General features: G+C 47.2%; 1 protein-coding gene across 1 annotated transcript in view; it reads right to left on the reverse strand.

The window, feature by feature from the left end:
• Positions 1-20,080, reverse strand: part of LOC146201608 (uncharacterized) — a 229,453-nt gene extending 209,373 nt beyond the window's left edge. The window contains exon 1 of the mRNA XM_084587712.1: positions 20,045-20,080. The gene's annotated coding sequence lies outside the window, so the exon portion shown is untranslated. The remainder of the gene's footprint in view (positions 1-20,044) is intronic.
• Positions 20,081-22,331: the final 2,251 nt, after the last annotated feature.

Here is a 22,331-nt window from a genome sequence, read left to right on the forward strand (position 1 = left end):
CCTGATAAGGCATATATCTAGGGGGACAATTCTTAAAAGGAAGGGGTAGGGCGGGGAGTACACAGGATAATAACCGCTTAGTGAAAAATATTAATAACCTTAAGTGTGTATCTAAACCTGGAACCGGAGATCCTGTGGCCTACAAAAGAAGTAAGTAAAAGCGGCAGTACCAGAAAAAAAATAATAAAAAAATCATAGTACCGGGTAGATGATTAGTCACCACTTAGGCGGGTTTGGTGCAGATACACCTTACAAAGGGAGGGTTTGTGAAGGGCCCTGATAAGGCATATATCTAAGGAGGACAATTAGTAAAACTTTCTGTAAAGGGGGGGGGGGGGATACAGTCCCAGGATAATAAGCGCACAGGGAACCAACACTGACATGAGAAAATAAAAGAAAAGAGAGAAAAATGATAATGATAATAAATAAAAAAAAATATGTGAGGACAAATTAAAGCAACAAGTGATAAGGAGGAAATGTGTTTAGAGGAACGTGTAGGGTTATGCTATTGCGGAAGGGAATAGGGTGTACGTGCGTTGTGAATAAACTGTACAATTAAGGCTATGTGAGATTGTTTTTCCGAATAGTTATGATGGAGAGGGAATATACCTAAGGGATTCTAGCAGGAATAAATATATCTAAGGGAACGTTAGAATCCCTTAGGTATGTTCCCTCTCCATCATAACTATTCGAAAAACAATCTCACATAGCCTTAATTGTACAGTTTATTCACAACGCACGTACACCCTATTCCCTTCCGCAATAGCATAACCCTACACGTTCCTCTAAACACATTTCCTCCTTATCACTTGTTGCTTTAATTTGTCCTCACATATTTTTTTTTATTTATTATCATTATTATTTTCTCTCTTTTTTTTTTATTTTCTCATGTCAGTGTTGGTTCCCTGTGCGCTTATTATCCTGGGACTGTATCCCCCCCCCCCCCCTTTACAGAAAGTTTTACTAATTGTCCTCCTTAGATATATGCCTTATCAGGGCCCTTCACAAACCCTCCCTTGTAAGGTGTATCTGCACCAAACCCGCCTAAGTGGTGACTAATCATCTATCCCGTACTATGATTTCTTATTTTTTTTTTCCTGGTACTGCCGCTTTTACTTACTTCTTTTGTAGGCCACAGGATCTCCGGTTCCAGGTTTAGATACACACTTAAGGTTATTAATATTTTTCACTATGCGGTTATTATCCTGTGTACTCCCCGCCCTACCCCTTCCTTTTAAGAATTGTCCCCCTAGATATATGCCTTATCAGGGCCCTTTGCATAGCCTCCCTTTGGAAGGTGTATCTTCACCAATCCGTCTTAGTGGTGACTAATCACCTAACCGGCATAGTAGTCCTTTTTTTTTTTTTTGGTACTGCCGCTTTTACTTCTTTTGCAGGCTACAGAATCCCTGGTTCCATGGCTGATAAGTACATACTCAAGATGTGTTTTTTTTTTTTCCCATGACCCACTTTCTTCTCACCCATCCTCTCCTCCCCACTCTTTCGCACCCACTTTCCCCTCCCCAGCTTTTCTTCTTCGGAAGCAAAAGCGTATTTAAACCCCTGCCAGTGATGATCGCTATGCCCAGACGAAGAAAAGTCCACTTGTCGAAACGTTGGCTCATCTGCGACCTGAGGCGTACCCTATTTACCCTTGTTCGGTTCTTCTTTTTTATACCGTGCAAACCATCTTCTTCCTTTCGTTCTACCTAAAGTGAAAGCTGACAGCCATGCCTGTGAAGCGCGCCAGAAGAAGCATAGAGGGCGAAATGCACGATTACACGCCTCTTACCCTATTCCTAAAATCGCCGCCTTATAAACAGCAGTCTTCAAGGGTGGCAATAATATTTCTCTGTAAGATCTCTAAAAGTGGCACCCCGCCCATTTTCCGATGTGTTAACGGGTGGGGTAAGATAAAAGTGAGGGTAAATAACTAAATCAAGCAACGAGATTGCGCGCCTGTGCCTTTAGACGACGTGGAACGCAGGTCTGCCACGGTCTTCCGCATCCCGCAATACTGTGATTGAGACAATACCTGGCAGGTATTGCATATGCAGCCGATTTATTCACAAGGCCTGTAGTGGGTAGCCCGATCAAGCGCAACCCCTTCACTTGCTCGAAAAAATGAATCAACCCAGACGCGTACGCACCTCAATCGCCAGCTTGGATTTGCCTTGCTCAGTGAACAGGCAGGTCATAGGATTCACAATGCCCGAGGCGGGGCTCTTGCCTGCTGACGTGAATTCGGCCTCACTGGCTTCAAGACCGCCTAGAACACCCGAGCATAGGCTGCTCGCTAGCAACCCGCAGACAGCCTCACTAGCTATGGAGAGGACTGGAACATTCAAGGCTGGGATGCTGGCTGTGAAAGCGCGCGTGGACTCACTGATTTCGCCTGGGTCGCCCAAGAAACCTTCCGCGTCCTGCGCCAAGAGAAAATAAAAAGCAACACTGTTGATTTCCACCATTGCCAGTTGGTGTTTACAAGAACCACATGCACTCCGACATTCAATCAGTCAACAAAGACAGCCTACGACAAAATGTTGTTCAAGACCTCGCCGAGGATTTGCGAGAAGCACAGACGTGTGGCAGCCGGAACAAGTTGGCAGTATTTAAAGACTCAGAACATTTTCCCAACGGCCGGCATGACCTCGCAACATCAGCATTGAAGCAAAAGGGGCGTGCTCATGAGTGGGTCCAAGTCTGTATGATGCACCTGAGGCCATGTTTTGACGCGTGAAATAGCTGAAATAGCCGCTTTCAATTTCACGATGTTTACGATATCTGTGTCGCCGTTCCCTTTTCGCCACATATACAAACATTGGACTTCCTCTACCAGCTACAATCGACACATGGTCCAATCGTCCGAGCGCTCGATCTAATCACGTTCAGTGAAATTCACCTGTTACGAAGCAGATTACAGGTGCTATGGAAGTTTCAGTGTCATTATAAGCGCATGACACTTGTGCTTCTTCAACGCTATTTACATTTGACATCAATAGTAGTGCTGTAATATAATTAGAGCGCACACTGGTATATCTTCTGGCGCTCTTCCGTGCCTAAACACGACTCACAGTTACCAGCGAGAACACTAGATGCCGGAAACTCGGTGATGTACTCATTCAAAGTGAACGAGTAGCCAAATGTGTCGTAACAATTTCGTTTAAATTAAGTTCATTTAATCGTGACGTCGTCTATAACGAATACAAGAGGACGTGAACAAAAATACGAGTTCGTTCGGTTTTCTTTTCTTAATTTTATAGGGTTCAATGTCACAAAGCGATTAAGGATACGAAGGATGAGCCTTAGTGGAGGGCTTCGGAAATTTCGACAACCTGGGGTTCTTCAACGTGCCCTGGCATCGCCCAGTTCACGGGCGTTTTATTTAACGCCTTCACCGAAAAGCGGCTGCCACCGCAGGGTTATGCATCCCGTGTACTTGGGTTTCGCAGTCGAGTGCCCTAACCAGTGAGTCATCGCACTGGATAAAGGATGGTAAGAAAGAAGCCTGCCCAGTCTGGTCGATATTAGTCACAGGAATAACGCAAATAAGGATTTTCTCCAAAAGAGGTTAGCACCGAAAAAGCTTGTAATGTTATCAAGGCAGGCGAATGAGCAAGCTGGTCCATGTGCATCTGGAAATAAAAAAAAAATATGACAAACTTGTCGCCCCTTTTTTTAGTGTTTTTTTTTTTTTTTGCGACCAGTGCGACAACATCCGCCACAAGACATCACCGCGAGCAGAGACCAACGAAAGGCGATTATGTAGCGAAAGCTAAATGGAATATTACAAAACGTCACCCAGATCCCCACGCTTTGAAGCCGCGATCAGTGGTTATTTCATGCGAAGGAGTGGCTGGCTTTTCATTAGGCGTGCGAGAAGACGCTCACGGTGCCACTGCAGTACTGCATCTATTTGATTGAAGTGTCATTCCGTTGACTCTCACCGATCAGTGCAACAGTCAGAGGTGCATATGGGATAGCGCAGCTGCTCTTCGAATGTTTTCTTCCTTTAAAAAAGTTCCCAGTCGTTCTCCTTTTGGGCCCCGTTAGCTTTTCCACAACTACGACATATGAACCTAATAGAGTCCGAGAACCATTTTCCCAACAGGGAGCTCATGTGAAGCACGCTGAGGGATTACATACGCCTGGGCACCTGAAAAGAAAAAAAGTTCAAGAATCGAGCAAGGATCCCACTGATTATAAGGTGAACCTACCTGCAGAACGCTGCAATTAGCGAATAAAACACCTAAAACGCGGGCATGACTTTCTTCAACAGTATTGCCCCGAATTTAGTCCCCATTTCTGGCTCCGCGTATAACAGGACGTTGAAACTTGGGCTTGCCAGGCTTATGCATACACTAAAGGGAAAGCGTGTCGGTGGTCTTTTTGATTGTAAGTAAGCACGTAATCTTGCGCATGTGGTGCACGAAAACACGCATCACTTAAAATAGGAAATATCGTCGTAAAATGTGCTGCCATCGCAGCAGTGCACGTGAAGCCAGTGACGCTGCTTTCTTAAAAAGCATCGCATCGGAAGCACTGCTGCCCACGGAATGATGGAACAGGGAGTACGCATCCACATCCTAGACCGCCATTTTGTGGCACAGGTTGCAAAACGAAACGCTGCATTCATATCTGATTGCCTTATCACCCCCTGCTTCGGCTCCATTGCAAAGGCTATGTTCTGCGCCTCAAAATGGCGCTCGTAACTCCATTTGAATACCTCCTATATATGGTGCACTAGGAATTTAGTCGTCATTTGAATACTTTCTATATATCGTGCACAAGTAATTTATTCCGAAGCCGGGGGCATGCACAGAATTGCGGCGATAGCCGAAAACGCGCGTGGCATCACGGCACCCCCTATTGAGGAGTAAGACACACGTGCCCCTCTGTGTACGCATGTACTGTTAGATCTTTCTAGCAGTTCTGGGCCGCATAAATAATCAGGAATAGGCACACGGTGCCGCCTGAAACGAATAAGCCAGCCTTGTGGCTCCACACAGTAAAGCAGGCGCGCTGATAAATTCAGAAATAAGTTTCGCTGTGCGCCCAAACAGAAACCAGGCTGTCACTCTCGTAACAATTCTTAGTAAAAAAAAAAAAAAAAAACGATTTAAGTCCTTTGGGGCCACAGGAAAATCTGTGCCCTTGGCTAACACACTCTTTCGAGAATGCTAACACATAGTAATAGATATAACAAACAACCGCCGCCAGGCAGCGTGAAACCTCACTCTTCTGCGGCAAACAAGTGAAAATGAACAAAAGCGGTCAGTGACAACCTGTAGAGCGCAGGACGAAAACACAAAAAGTTTAATTGGACCATTAACAAAAATACTTGGTAGAGACTGAGCGCGTATCGAAATAAATGTATATATATATATATATATATATATATATATATATATATATATATATATATATATATATATATATATATATATATATATATATATATATATATATATATATATATATATATATTGTCTACATTCTTAACTTCATTCTTCTTTTCTGAATTATTTGTGAATCGCGCTTAGCATCAAGCGCCATGACTGTTCATTGTATGTATTCCGCTTCTTACAACACGTTATTTTCTGAAGTGCTAAGCCATGCCTCATTGCATACTGACCATGAGTCCTGACTCAACGCGAGGCATAACTGTGCGCTACGTGTCTACAAACTCTGCCTCTTACAATCCGTCGCTCACTGGAGTTCTGCGTCAGTTATGTGTCTTTATCCCTCAGTCATGACTATCACGATGAAGCATGACTGTGCGTAATGTTTGCACAGCCTCTGTACATTACAGTACGTTATCTAGTAAAGTACTCAGTCATGCTACTTGTTATCCCGGCTTAAAGTGGTCCCGTGATTATCGCCATGAGTGATTTCTCCAACTTCGTAGAAAGTTACGTTTCTTCATGAGTACACTATTACGCTTAGAATTGCTTTGAAATCATACAATAGGGGCATGGTAACGTTATCAAAATTTGGTGCCTTGGGTGGTCACCGACCGCACACACCAGCTCTCGTCCTCATGGCACATGAACGTTTTAGCATCAGGGCGGAAACCATGAACAGCATGTACCGTCACATCATGAGTTAAGCAGCAAGGAAGGAATCAGCCTGAAAGGCATCAAAAATTCCACCCCACAAATACTCTAACTTTGCCTGCAAGCGAGAAAAAGCGTAAGATTTCCGTTAAACGCCTGAAAGAAAACGATGCGTGATCGTCCCTTATCGGAAGGCGGCACAGCCACTTCGGGAGTTATCCCAACCCTAACCTTAATCCTGCAGAACCGCTTCTCCACTAAAATGCTAAATACTGCAGCAAAACGAGCTCCTGGATATGGTTACGCGCCCCCAATCTACGTGCGTTAGCAGCCACTCGCAAAGCCCAGAAGTCAAAGAGGACGAAGGAAGCGCCTCCAGTGCGCGAAAGCCAAGGGGCGCTGCGATTAAAAAAACGAGGCAGGCTGTTTGGAACCAGGGAACTCCTACTACCAGCGCTCACCTGTTCGCTGCAGGCGGTACCCGTAGTTATCCGCAGAAAACACCGGGTAGGAGACTTGTTGTTGCTTGCCGGAAACCTGACGGGGGAGCTCAGCGAAGAGCACCACCGACTGGATTGCAAGGGACGGGCGGCTGTCAGCAGCAAGCGGCACGTGTCTCGTAGCTGCCTCCTCTTTCTATTCATGGTCTTCAACCGTAGTGTTCTTATATCATTAGAGTTATAGCAGACTGAAGGAAACTTTCAGGAGTGTGCCGAAAGCAAGGTATACATTCGCAGATATCATTCCGAAAATATTAAGGGCAATTTACTTCACAAAAAGGCGCAGGGTCCCACTAATTTGTCAAAATATATATTGTCACGTGCCTAGCAGCGCGCGGTATCGGCGCTGGGCCGCAACGAAGATGAAGTAGTTGTCGGCGCGTGCAGAGCGCTCGCGCATGGCCTTATTCGAAGAACTCTTCGTGAACGCTTGGAGAACGTTTAGTCGGTCTGCCAGCAGATGGCCCTGCGTCTGTTCGTTTGAGGCTCTTTGGGTCGTGACACTGGTGGAGGTACCCTCGATTCTTCCTTCTGGAGCTGAACCTGCGAGCCACCTCCCCCTCGTATCCACCCCCGTGCATCGTACGAGCAATGATCTTCATGGTTTGTCCCCGGAGGCCTTTCCTATTGGGGGATAGCCCTGTATACCACTACAGCATATATGGCAACGTCACCGCCAACTCATACGTGAGTACTCCTTCTTCTGCTCCCCCCTATGCCACCCTGCGGACCCCTTTGCATCCCATAGCCATTCCATAGTGACCAATGTGAAGATGCCGAAGAGTGGTCGGCTCAGTTTGAACGTGTCGCCGCATTTAACAAGTGGGACGACCCGGAAACACTCCGCAACATTTATTTCAGCCTTGAGCACGCGGCCCGGATGTGGTTAGAGAATCGCGAGGCAACGCTGTCCACCTATCCGGGCTTCCGATGTCAGCTCCTGAGCACATAGGCCAGAAGCGACCGCCAGGTAAAGGCAGAACGGGCTCTGAAAGTGCGCATCCAACTCGCAAACAAAAGAGTCGGAATGTACGTCGAGGATGTAACGCGTCTCTGCTATCGGGCAGACCCTTCCATGCCAGAACACAAGAAAGTGCGGCACCTGACGCTTTGTGTGAAAGAAATGTTGTTTTGCGGCCTCTTCAGGAACCTACCTACCACCGTCGCGGCGTTGTTGACTAACGCCATCCCTGAGGAAAAATGCTGCAGCAGCGATCCAGCCAGTACGCCCGTCCAACGGCCCCCGGTCCACCTTGGACCAACTTGAATGTGACCCTCTGAACAATCCAAGCGCTCTACGTGAACTGATCCGCTCCGTGGTCAGCGAAGAGATCCAGAAGTTTCAAGGATCTTTTTCCCCTTGTGTGGATTCACTGAGTAGTGTAATGCGTAATCCGCGAAAAAGTCCAGAGCGCACTCACGACACCAGTCGTGCCGGTCAACCCACCGGCATGCGTTCCGCCGGTGACCTATGCTGACATGCTGCGCCGTCCTGCCCCACTTTCTGCTCCACCGACGTACACTCCTCCGGTGGTTGCGGTACACGCTGCTCAACGGGCAGCGTACTGGTAGGAACGGCGCTATGCGCCACGGAAATAGGACCTTCGGCGCCCTCCAGATCGGCGGTGGCCTCTCTACTAACATTGTGGCGAGGCCGGTTACCTCTACTGGTGGTGCCCTTTACGCGCACTGGGACTCCGCGGGTTTTCCCCCGACAGCCCTCTTCCACGGCGTTATGAGCGGCCACACGATTTTGCAGATTACGTCACCCGCCAGGCCTTTCTGCCATTTACGCCACACCGCCAATCGCGGTCCCCGTCACCTCGTCGCTCACCGCCTTCCGTATCCCTTTAGGCCATTGCACCACGTGGGCCATCCTCCAGCCCCCGTCCGGAAAACTAGCTCCGGCGACCTTTGAAGGCGAGGCTGCCGAACACCGATTCGCCGAAAAGCTTCCCCCTCAGCTTTGATCGTATCGCCACGACAACCACTTATCACCGATCAGCCTTCATCATCCTACCGACTGAATCACTCCAACCGGACCGTCGCTACCCCCGAACATCTCTCGCAACCGCACCTCTAAATGGCAGTGGAACTAACCGCCACATCGTAGAACATTACCCTTCTCCGCACCGGCTAAATCCCTCCGAAGCAGTTTACCACATCACCGAACAGCTCCGTCCACTGCACCGAGTAAACCACTTTAACCCCATTCGACATCGGCGGATTCTACAAGATACCGGATCTCTAAAGACATCCCTATTCTCGTCGACGCACAGGAAGTCAGCGCATTAATCGATGCCGCGATGAATAACTCTATGCTTAGCGGACAACTGGCGATGTCCCTGAAAAAAGTGACAACGCCGTGGGATGGTTCCCACATACGTACGGCCGGAGGTCATGTTGTCGCACCCCGTAGTATCTGTACGGCCTGAGTTACGGTGATTGGCTGCACGTTTCTTGCCACTTTTCTCGTTCTGCGCAAATGCTCTCGCTACGTCATCCAGGGTATCGATTTTCTCCGCGAACAAGGTGCCACAATTGATTTGCCGAATCGTTGGTAACGTCCTTCACTGAGATGGCGACAGAGAAGCCTGAGCTCAGTGACTTTCGATCCGTACTGCGAATCGCCGTCAATATCGCCACAGTACCCCCACGCGTCAGTATCATCGCGAGAGTTCCTGCGGCAAGCCACAGCGGTGACTGAGAATTGTCGAGCCTAATATATTTTTTCTGCTTGCTCTAGGCGTTTCTGTACCATGTGGTCTTTGTATCTTTCATGGCGATCAGACAGTAGTGGTCATAAATTTCAGCAATGAGCATCTCCATCTGTTCCGTGGAACAGCCACAGCGTACCTAGACCCATTTCAGTAAGTTGCCGAATGCTTTACATGCGAGACACCCAGAAAGTGCAACAAGATTCAGTCAAGGGCGTTGACATATATCCAGACCTTACGCACGCTGAAAAGAGGGAGCTACAAGACCTCTTGCTTGAGTTTGGTGCTTGTTCCACGTCGTCCTCTAAAGTGCGACAACAGCCTTCGTGAAACACAGGATTATTACACATGAAGGTGCTCGTCCCATCCATCAGCAGCCCTATCGTTGTCTCCTCGTGAGCGAGACGCTATCCAGTAGCAAGCCCAAGAGATGCCCGTCGATGGCCTCATCCAACCATCAAGAAGTCCATGATCGTCTCGTGCCGGCTTCATCAAGAAAAAGGATGGCACACTGCGCTCCTGCGTCGACTAAAGAAAGCTAAATAGCGTGAAGAAGAAAGAAGTTTATCCACTACCGCGCATTGACGACTCTCTGGACAGACTTCGACACGCTAAGTACTTCAGTTGATCTCCTCAGTGGCTATTGGAAAACCTATTGGAAAATTGAAGCTGATAAGAGGAACCGAGAGAAAACTGCCTTCGTCCCACCGGACGAGTTTTACGAGTTTCGTGTCCTTCCCTTCTGGCTGTTCTGAGCTCCAGCAACCTTCCAGAGGATGATGGACACGGTGCTCACTGGTCTAAACTGAGACATGTCAAGCTTACTTGGGTGATGTGATCATTTTTTCTGCAACTGTCAAATAACATTTGCACCGTTTCAGAGCTGTCATCGAAGACGTTCGGAACGCACACCTGTCCCTCATGCCTGAAAAGTGCCACTTCGGTTTCACTGAATTGAAGTTTCTTGAGCACGTCGTTTGTGCTGGCGGCATCCGGGCTGAGAATCTCACAGCTGTTGCGGCATTCACAGCTGCAAGAGACAAGAAAGCAGTCCGGCGATTTCTGGGTTTCTGTTCCTATTACCGTCGTTTCATCAAAATCTTCGCTCAGCTCGCTAGCGCTCCAACGCTCCTAACTCGGGATGATGCAGCATTTTCCTGGGGCAGCGAACACATACAACTTCCGTCGAGCTAAGGCGCCGTTCCAAGCTCCCCGATACTGACACATTGCGACGACGATGCTGATACGGAGGTGCTCACTGATGGAAGCAAGCCTTCTATATTCAATATTCAAGCCTTTTGTTTCGAATACAAGTTTCATGACATGGTCATGCAGTATATTGTCACTTTAAATTCTAGCAGGGAGTTTTAGAAGAGGGGGAGCCGAGAAAAAAAATTGCGTGCCCCGGCGCAAAGCACGGGCCAAGCGGTAAGTTCCAGAATAGGGGTTCCCCCGACGCTGCGGAGCCGCATCGATTGAAGCGCCCCTACAGTAAACCATTAAAAAGCGTGCAAGTATATAACAGGTAACGATGCTATTGTATTCACTAAAATGGGATATAATTGGACGAAATAATTTAAAGGGAAAATGGGTACAAACCATGGGCGGTGGGAAGTTCTCACATGTCAGAGCTTTTGGATGATACCAGTTGGGAAACTCCCTTCAAAAAGTGACCGGATTTAATGCGCATTGTTTGGTTGTATATGAATTGTCGCGCCATCTAGAAGAAGTCAAAAGAAGCCTGCTGTTATTGCCGTCATTCGTTTCTGGAAAGTTTTTTGCCGAATGTGAAGCGTACCCGCATGTTCCTATTTGTTTTTTATTTCAATCTATTTATGGACCATTATCATTATTTAATAACTAGTCATCTTTTTGCATAGTCTAATAATTATTTCCCATTAGGCTTTTGTGTTTTTTTCGGAAACCGGTTAAGTCTGCCTGAGCCGGTGACTGGCGCCTACACCGGTCATGGGTAGGTAGGCCGCCTTCGTCCGGTCGTTGTTTTCGCGGGCCCAGATTGGTCGCTGTGTCGGCGTTGGGGTGGCGAAAAGGCACTTCCGCACACAGGCCTTATCCTTCCAGACTTCGTAGAGGTTCTCCTCGGTAGAGAAGTGGGCCCCATCCTGGAAATAGCCGATGGACACAAACTCAAGCGAAAGTTTACTTTTTTAAGAACTAGGCTGCCATCTTATCTTGGGTTGTCGCGCCAGGTCGAGGGAGACAAGCGAGCTACCGCGTTATCTGCGTGTTGATGGCAGTAATGGAACTCCAACTCAGTCGTTGCAGTAGCCAAAACATGAAACGTTTTCGTGGCGCCCAGTGTCATTGTACTAAACAAAGTAGATACACTGGGCGTAACCGAATAACCGTTCAATACAGGCAATGCTAATGAGCTTGTAAGGTACCAAAGTCATACCTGAAATCACAGTACAGTGCATGCTCAGCCAACAGTCTCATCGTTTCGCACCGCTATTGCTATCCTAGCTAAGTTAATTTTCAATTTTGGTCGAGAGTAAATCTTAATAGCCACCTAACGCATCGCTGTGGTGGTGCACTGGAAAGGGCGCTCGAGTATTATACCCAAGGATGCGGGATCGAATTCCGGCCGCAGCAGCTTCCTTTCGATGGAGGCAAAACACAAGGCGCCCATGTGCTGTGCGACGTCAGGGCACGTTAAGGAGCCCCGGATGGTCGGTATATCTGGAGCATTCTACTACGGCGTCTCTCATAGCATGAGTCGCTCTGGGCTGTTAAACCCCCCAAACCACAACCAAACCGATAGCCACCTGAAAATATCTTGCACGTCTTAGAATAACTACCCTTTCCAGTTGAAACGGGTAGTCTCAAATTAAACTCACAGTTCTATTATCACTTCTGTTTCGATTTAAACCAAAATATCCAATTTCTATTTATGCGAGAAATGGAAGTACAATTGCAAAGTCCATGCCTTTTATATCCACAGTTTCAATCGCTACTGGGGACAGACAGCGAAGTTTTTATTGTGCACATGTTTTAATGGTCGATCGATCTCCGATATCACAAGTGGCATGAGAGATATTGCCGCCCTCTTATTTGGTATATATGTATCCCTGTCTCTCACCCTCTATATGATGAACTCACAGTATACTGCTCTCGCAGCTTATCAGTTATTTTACTTGGGGGATTAAACCCTCAATACAGTAGTTGTACTGAGAGTTTATTCCCACAAGTACAGTAGTGGTATGGGTGCATTTTTCAATGTTGCAGTTGAGGTCCTAGCCTACGCTGACGACATCGCAGTGTTTTGTGCGGACCAAGACAGCGTAAAGGAAGTTGCCAAAGAAGCTGTGGAGTACTGTAAGGCTACTGGCAGTGCAATTAACTGGACTAAATGTTTAAGTTTCTGGTATGGAGACTGGGAACACACACCGGAATACTTTTGTAACATCAGATGGACGATAACACCGGGTAAATACCTTGGTGTGCCACTTAATCAGCACAAGAGCACGAAAGAGTACTGGGAGGAAGAAACGCAGCGAGTTAAAAATTAAACGAACAAGTGGGGAGGACACAACTTTTGTATGTTTTCTAGAGCTGCTGTGCGTAACGTATCTTTGGTTGCCAAGATATTTTATGTTCTTCAAGCTCTATCGATGACAAGAGCGTCTGTACAGAAACTTCACCGTGTATTTGCAACGTTTATATCCACATGGGAACGCACGAACCGGGGCAATCTGTTTCACGCATTTCAGAATGGGGGCCTTGGGTTGACGCATCTATTTCTCAAGCAAATTGTGACTAGATTTTCTTTTCTGCGTGAGCAAAGTGACACCTTTCTAAGGACTGTAATCCAAGTGAGATTACGTGAGTCACTGCCTGATTACGTCGTATCTGCTTTTTCAAAACCGGTGGCATTAAGCCCCTTTTTGCGGGATGTTGTTTTCTTTTCGTATCCTTAAGGCAAGCTTCTCAACTGAATATCTGCCAATTGTGCCGCGTAAGAAGTTGTATCAGGATCTGCGAGATGTGTTTTTGGCAGTGCCAGTGTACCGCGCTGTGTATAATGTAGGGTCTGAGCGTGACGTTTTGAAAAGGGTAAAACGTATGCCTGTCAGAGCTGGTGCAAAATCATTCTTTTTTCAATTGCATTCCGGCACTCTTCCAGTCAAACCATGGCTGCAGAACAAAGGGCTCTTTGTACCTTGGTCTATTAACTGCACTATATGCGGAAAATTCGAGACCACTGAACACATCTTCTTGGAGTGCCATGACTCAGTTTTCCTCTGGGATATCTTGAAGCGAACTTTAGAAAAGGAATTGCCAATAGTGCCATTCGGTTTCCGATATCTGCCATGCGCAGACCCTGAAGGAGTGCCGAATGACATGCTGATGCTATTATGTATGCATAGCGTATGGAACACGCGTATGGATGTCAGGCATGAGCGAACCGTTGTACACCCCACTCGACACTACTACATCGAGAGCGTGGTATACCTGAGAGAAATTCTGCGTGCACAAGATAATTCTCCGGAGTGGCTACCTGTACTGGACCAGCTGGCTTCAGTAAAGCCCTTTTAAATCTAGCGCTTTAGGCAGAACGTGCCTAGTGCTTTTAGCATTCCTTTTGTTTTGCTTTGTTGTTGTGTATTCAGAGTGTATGCTGTGTGCTTAAAAAAATTGGCAATAAAGAATAAAAAAAGCGGTGGCGTAGCGATACAGCATCCGCCTCGCATGCAAGAGGACCGGGATTCGAACCCCGGTGCCGCGCGATTATCCACCGGATTTTTGTTTTAAAGCAACTAAATAAATAATTATAAAAACTCCGCGTCTCGATGGAATTGCATAAACAGGTTTGAGGTGCGCCCTGAGGTCGGTGAACACCTCCGGCAACGCACTTCCTCACCAGAACAGGAGTTGGCGACCCTGGTGCAGTAACTGGCCGCAACCTCATGGTAAACTCCATAACACCTCGGCCCTCAGTCACCAGCGGCTGCGGAACAACTCACCACGGCGGCGGTCAGACCTGTGACGCAGCAGGGGGTGCTAAGAATTCCTGGCTCCGCTGGACAAGCCGCCATTGGAAACTGACCCTAGCAACGTTTAACGCTAAAACCCTAGCTAGTGAAGATAGTTTAGCAGTGCTGTTAGAGGAACTAGAGGGCATGAAATGGGATGTCATAGGGCTTAGTGAGGTTAGGAAGCCGAATGCGGCATATACTGTACTGAAGGATGGGCATGCGCTGTGTTATCTAGGCTTACCTTAGAGGCGACAACTAGGAGTAGGTTTCCTTGTCAATAAGTATATAGCGGGTAATATATATTAATTCGATAGAATTAATGAGAGGGTGGCAGTCATCGTAATTAGGCTTAATAAGCGGCGTAAACTGCAGGTTGTAGAGACCTATACACCTACATCTAGTTATGATGACCAGGCAGTTGGATGCTTCTACGAAGATGTAGAATTGGCAATGCGAAAAGTGAAGACGCAGTGTACTGTATACTAATGGGCGACTTCAATGCCAAGGTAGGGAGAAAGCAGACAGGAAACCAGGCAGTAGGTGACTATAGCATAGGTTCTAGGAATAGCAGGGGGGAGTTACTAGTTGAGTTTGCAGAGCGCAATAACGGAAGAATCATGAATACCTTCTTCAGAAACAGAAGAACCGGAAATGGACATGGAAACGTCCTAACGGGGAGACTAAAAATGAAATTGACTTCATAATGTATTCAACCCCCGCCATTGTGCAGGATGTAGAGGTAATCGGGTAAGTGCGATGCAGTGACCACAGGATAGTGAGATCCCGAATTAGCCTAAATCTGAAGAAGGAGCGCAACAGATTAGTAAGAAAGAAACCCATCAACGAATCAGCGGTGAGGATGAGGGCAGAAGAATTCAGGATCTCGATACAGAATAGATATTCAGCTCTAACCGAGGATGGCGACATTAGCCTAGAAGCAATGAACAATAATTTCAGAGATATCATTACTGAGTGTGCGGTAGAAGTAGGCGGTAGGATAGTTAGAGAGGATACCGGTAAGCTGTCTAAGGAGACGAAAGAATTGATTAAGAAACGCCAGAGTATGAAAGCTTCCAATCTAACAGACCAGATCGAATTGGCCGAGATAACTAAGCTAATCAATAAGCGCAAGGTGGCTAATATAAGGATGTATAACATGGATAAAATTGAGCATACTGTAAAGAATGAGGGAAGCCTTAAAGCGGTAAAGAAGAAATTGGGCATAGGCAAAAACCAGATGTGAGCGATAAGGGACAAGGCGGGCAACGTCATCACGAATATGGACAAGATAGTCAAAGTAGCCGAGGAGTTCTATACAGATCTCTACAGCAGCCAAAGTAGTCAGGACCGTAACGAGATTGGCGGCAGGGAAAAACAGTCAGACCAGTGACGAAGGACGAGGTCGCGAAAGCATTAGAAACTATGAAAATAGGGAAATCAGCTGGAGAGCATCAGATAACTACAGATTTGCTGAAGGACGGGGGGATATCGTGCTAGAAAAACTGGCCACCCTGTATACGCCGTGCCTGGTGTCATCGACGATACCGGAACCATAGAATAATGCGAACATTATCCTCATTTACAAGAAAGGGGACTCTAAGGACCTAAAAAATTACGGACCAATCAGCTTACTGTCTGTAACGTACACGGTATTTACTAAGGTAATCGCTAATAGAATCAGGACAACCTTCGACTGTAATCAAGCAAAGGATCAAGCAGGTTTTTGGAAACGGTACTCTACTATCGATCATATCCATGCCATCAATCAGGTGGTATAAAAATGCTCGGAATATAACCAGCCATTATGCATAGCGATCATTGATTACGAAAAAGCATTTGACTCAGTTGAAACATCGGCGGTGATGCCGGTATTGCGAAATCAGGGGGTAGACGAGCCGTACGTGAAAGTGCTGGAAGATATATATAGTGGCTGCACAGCAACCAAAATTCGCATAAAGAAAGGTGTTAGGCAAGGAGACACAGTCTCCCCAGTACTATTCACAGCTTGCTTAGAGGAAGTATTCAGAGACTTGGAATGGGTGCAGTTAGGGATAAGGGTAGATAGAGAATACCTCAGTAATCTGCGATTTGCTTGTTACATTGCCTTGCTAAGCAACTCGGGGGATGAACTGCAAATAATGATTGATGACCTAGACAGGAAAAGTAGAAAGGTAGACTTGAAAATCAATATGCAGAAGACTAAGGTAATGTTCAACAGCCTCGGAAAGGAACAGCTGTTTACATTAGGTAGCGAAGTACTGGAAGTAGTAGGCGATTATGTCTACTTAGGACAGGTAGTAACCGCAGATCCGGACCATCAAAAGGAAATAACAAGAAGAATAACATTGGGATGGAGCGCATTTGGCCAGCACTCGCAGATTATGACTAGAAGCTTACCGGTATCGCCCAAGAGGAAAGTATGCAACAGTTGCACCTTACCTGTACTCACCTATGGGGCTGAAACGTGGAGGATAACCAAGAGAGTTCTACTTAAGTTGAGGACAAACCAGAGGGCTATGGAACGAAACATGGTAGGGGTAACATTAAGAGATATGAAGCGTGCAGAGTGGGTCAGAGAAATAACTCAAGTTACCCACATTCTAGTGGAAATTAAGAAGAAGAAATGGGCATAGGCAGGACATGTAGTGCGAAGAGAGGATAACCGATGGTCGCTTAGGGTAACAAACTGGATTCCAAGAGAAGGAAACGGTAGCAGGGAGCGGCAGAAAGTTAGGTGGGCTGATGAGGTTAAGAAGTTCGCGGGGGTCAAGTGGATGCATTTAGCACAGAACTGGGGTAATTGCAGAAGTATGGGAGAGGCCTTGGCCCTGCAGTGGGTATAGTCAGGTTGATGATGATGATGATAACAGTAGTTGTGTTTTATTATTTATTATTACTGGCGAGCCAATACCTTGACCTTAGACCTACTTGCCACAGCCACCTCAGGCAGATCACATGGGCGACCACTGATTAGTAGATGGGTTGTTAGATGTGATGATACCATATGCTGCCACAAATTTGGAAAGATCTGCCTACTCGGGCTGCTCCTCTGAAATGGCAAGATGAGACAGAAATCATTCTTTCCGGTCCCTTGGATGCCGAGTGAGGTGCATTAACTCCTAGGCCATGCCGTCGCGTTCCTACGGCCTCGTTAAAGAGGGCACGATCGCTTATGACTGGTAGCTGGATAATGTGGTAGCTTACGACCGAATGCTAACGTAACAGGATCGTGAGATCACAGTGTATAAACAGGCTGTTCAGCCTCTCCGCCCAAGTTGCGAATCAGTAGCCCCTCACGCCTTATAATTAATTTCTCAATGCTACTTGACGAGACCAGCTTTTGGAGGACGCTTGAATACTACCACTAATTTATTACGCGTACCTTCCCAATTTACAGCACTGCAATTCGTCCCTGTCACGAAACCCAGTCAACAGTGCGCTGACTAAGACGATGCGTGGTGCCTCTGCAGCCACTCGAATTTTCATTTTAAAATTTACAGCAACGAAGAGCAAGCAGCGCCACGGGGTTCAAGAAGCTCTGCCAATCATTTGCTGAAATCACGCTAGGTTTGGATAGATAATCCTTAAGGAGCGATATTACGAATACACTTGCACGCAAATAGATACGCGAAGAGAAACAAACACGCCCAATCAGAGCTAACTCATCCTGCATTCGAGCCTCTATTCAGCCCAAGAAATAAGCATGAGCAACAGTTCCCATCAGAAAATCGCACTGACCAGTTTAATCTAAGTCTAATCCTCAACAGTCAATAAACGACAAAGAGCGCGTGCTGATAGGCACGAAGTCATAAAAAAGCGCGTGCAGAAGCGATAACTATGGTGTCCGCACCAGAATGTGTCAAACTGCCGTATGTGTATTCGTGTGTCGCCGGTACTTCTTTTAAATTAATTCAGATTTTTAATTCAGATGACAAAGAGCGAATGTATGAGCACTACAACTGCCTAATACCTCGCGACCGATAGCGAGAAGTCAAAATTAGAAGGTCTCTTAGATGTCTTTTAAGAGAACAAAGGAAAAAGCCTACCCTTCCTCTCCTATCATTTGCCTCTCATCGGCGTTCGTTGCAGTGCTACATATAATTATAATTGGTTTAGAGGAAAGGAAAATGCAGTATCTGTCGCATTTTCTAAGGCAAATGTGAGTTTGCACAGTACACCCTCCCTCCTATCGCGTGGTGTTTCTTGGCGAACAATCAAGTGTGGGATTGCAGATGGCAGGAACAGTAGACAAAAACTAAACTCGCGGAATATGCAAATCTCGCGCACAAATCTTGCGCACGGGATTTCGTTCCATGAGCCTAGAATGGCTTTCGGATTAAAGCCACGGTGGTTCACACCAATCCGGGCATGTGTTCATGATGCTACGGCCTAAAGCTCTCGCTGCTGGGCGGGCGGTGAATACCCTGCTAATCAATACAAAAATGAATACAAAAATGAACGGGAAAATCATTGGCCGCGGAAAAACATAGTTGGAACGAGAAATTCTCGATGCTTCCAAGATCAAGAAACTGGGCACTGAATGCCTCCGGGACACCTCTGTTAAGTTAACAGCAAAAGAGTACCGCTTAGTGTATCATACCATGTTAATCGTTCTCCCAAGAGTCCAGCAGGTGGGGTCGTGGATGGAAGATGAGCCCAGTGCTTTGTTTGATACGTATCGCATGCCGCGGTGGTCTGTTCACCTTAGGAGATTTGGCACGACAACGATGCGAATTCTAACTCATGTACCCTCAACCACTGTAAGAACAAAACTGCGCTAACATTTGACACCACTAAGCAGACCTTTTATGACCCCAATAGCAAAGTGCGTCTTATGCTACGCAGACCACTTGAAATAAGAGGATAAAAATTTTTAGATGGGGACACCGAACCTACCCCATTATGGGATATATGCGACAGTGTTCTCGCCTCTTGTCCGTGGCTCCCTTAATCACTAATCTTTTAATTGTGCCCCATTTATCTTACGCATAACCTTTATCGTACCGCTTTAAGCAATCATAATATGTGAAAGACCACCGGACATATATATAAAGCCCTGCTCAATGATACCGCACTAAAGTGTCTGCATGACAAAGGGTAGCATATGTCTGACTCTGAATGAAAGAATCCCGAGTGTTTCATCCCCCTTACTAACACAACTCACGTGAGAAGCCTTGGTTGGCTGCCTGTGCCAAATTGTCTGTGTCCCGTGGTTGCGTGACGTCGCTCAACCCAGCAACCAATCAGTGACTTGCCCTCTCTGCTGCCAGGTACCAGTACCATGGGTTTGATTTCTCACTCACAACGCTCACGCAAAAATTTTGAGAACACGGCAACTGTAACGCTATCGCGTTAAACCTACACCGAATATCATGCACGACGTCTTTTGTCGACAGCGGATACAGCTCCTGGTTCAAAAATAATTATTAGAACGTATGCTAATTAGATACCATCTTTGTCAAAAATAACAAGGCTGCAGGGCTTCTGAGGTATTGACTCCGCAAAGAACCCAAAAAAACGAGAGCACCTTTAACAGCGAAAACCAAGGGGCGAGCTTCGCACACCAGGTGCTTATATATTAACGGAAGGCATAAGCGCTCCAATACAGCGTATGAAACAAACCCGCGCTGATTGGTTATTAATAGCAACGACGACACCTGGCATTTCCTGCCTACACGGCTAGCACGTCCACAAGGCGCTTAGAGGTTTGTACGATCGAACACTCCCCTTCACTTACACCGACCTACAAATGTGTAGTCCAAAATCGTACACACCGTGATGGCAAACTTGGACTTTGCTTGCTGCCTGATTAGGCCACTCATGGGGCTAGAACCTTCCGAGATTAGGCTACTGGCTTCCAAGTTGCCACCAGCCTCACTGACTTCAGTACGGCCACGAAAGCCAGGGTCCAATATGGCTGGCGGGCCACAGCTTGTCTCACAGGCTAGGGAGGGGACTGGAACACATGGCGCCAGGCTCCGGGATTCAGGATCGGAGATCAACTTGCACTCTTCCCCAGGGCCATCGATGACTACTTCTTGGTACGGCGAAGGAGAAAAAATAGACCGACCCTACAGTTGTCCACAACTGCCACTTAATGCGCACAAGGAACCCTGACATCCGGATACCCAGCCAGCCGCAACTAAGTGAGCTTACAACCAAATGTTGTTCATCACGCCGCAAAGGACGAGGTTCAAGACCGGCGCTGCGGCATGAACTGACATGCTAGGCACTCGGCTGTTGCGCCGGTGGAGTTATAACACAGTATCACACCGTCTACAGGGTTGTGCCAAGGCGTTGGTTGCGTAGCGCTCGTCGCCCGTTTCGTGAACGAGGGCTTTCAGCTCCCTGGATGGTAGCGATGGGTCCGAGTCGGCGCTGGTGAAACGAAGAAAAAGCTTTATACACTATTTACAGGCATTGACACAACGAGGTCGGCTCTGGGGCCGAAAGCTGCAACGGTTCTCACGCAGAGACGGCCGGAGAGATTCCGCCGCGCCCGCTCTCTGAGGGGGTGAACTGCTCCCGATGGATGCTAGTGACGATCTAACTATCGGAGTCTCGAGCGCAAGCACTTGAGTCTCCGTAAACCGAGAATCCGTTGACGCTCAAATGGTCCAATCCGACAGCAGCACTTTCGCAGAGCCAATGGGCGAGCTTGCAGCGCTCTTGCCTCAAATATGCCGCGGAGCGGGAAGGGTTCCGCTGCCTGGGCCACGGCGCCGAGCTGTCTCGTCGCTCAGCTCGTGTTGAAACACGTCGCTTCGCTCTCATTGGCATGGCTCGCGTCCAGTGCACCAGTGATTTGCAAGACAGTGCCCGCATTTTGTGAAGGAGGCGTTCGCCGGTCAAGGTTGGCGTCCGGCTGTATTTCTGGGCGGCTTTTACCAGGCACAACGCGGCAAAAGTTGGCAGCTTTTTAAAAAACCCGATCAATTTCTCGCTGGCTGATACCTCGTAAGTTCAGCGGTTAGCATTAAAACGTTTCATTTCGCCTTCGTTTTCAGATCGTTACCGGCAGGAAAAAAAATTATAAAGGCACTAATGACTCCCTACGCGCGGTAATGCGAAAACACTCTCTCGCGCTACAAAAGGCGTAACGTGTGCTTGATCTCTCTCCGCACGCTGCACCCTCTCCTCCGCAGGAGCTGCGTGTCAAGTGACCGACACGCGCATGTCTTAAGGGGCCTTTGTTTGCGTCACCTGTTTTTATATATCACGCTTGTTTTTGCGTCATGCATAGTATGTACGTACCATGCAGCGACACTAGTGTGCTCATAATAAAATGCCTGCGACTTACAACATGTTATTTAGTACTGAGTAATACTACTTTACATGACGACCATGAGTCATGCCTCACTGTGAAACATGTCTGTGCGCAATGTTTTACAGACTCTGCTCCTTACAGTCCGTTACTATGTTTCTTGCTACGTGCGATTATGACTTGTAGTAGTGACTATGTGTGGCATACTCTGTTCAGCATATTTTCTGTTGCGCACGCGTCAGCGTTCGGAGCGGCAGCCGCAATCGCTACTCTCTCCTTTTCCCTTTCTCTTTCTCACGTGACGCATGCCTATAAAAGCCGAGCCTACTTCCAAAATAAACCGAGGTTTTGCTCTCTTGCTGACCGGCGTGGCTTACTGTTCCTTGGCGCGCCGCTGGCGAGCGTGGCGATGCTACAGTGGCGACGTGGATTGGCGACACACAAGTCGTGAAAGAAGAACCGCAGCACCGGACTGCACAGTTGGAAGGCATGGCGCTTCTCAAGCTGCCAGACTTCGACGACTGTACAGAAAGTGGAAACCATACCTTATCAAGGTTGAAGCATAATTTGAAGGAAACGCCGTTGCAGATTCAGCAAAGAAGAGAGCATTGCTTGTGGCAGCAATAAGCACGAACACTGTCCAGATATTAGCAGGGAAAGTAGCTCCGCGCACGCCAAATGCATTGACTTAAGCAGAAGCAGTTGCCATCTTGAACGAGTATTAAGACCCAAAAAAGGAACGAAATCACTGAAAGTTAATTTTTTTTAACCGCTGCAAGCAAAAGGGGAACCAATTA

Source organism: Amblyomma maculatum, chromosome 1, assembly GCF_055883805.1.
Source record: "Amblyomma maculatum isolate TAMU_Amacu chromosome 1, ASM5588380v1, whole genome shotgun sequence".
NCBI lineage: Eukaryota > Metazoa > Arthropoda > Arachnida > Ixodida > Ixodidae > Amblyomma > Amblyomma maculatum.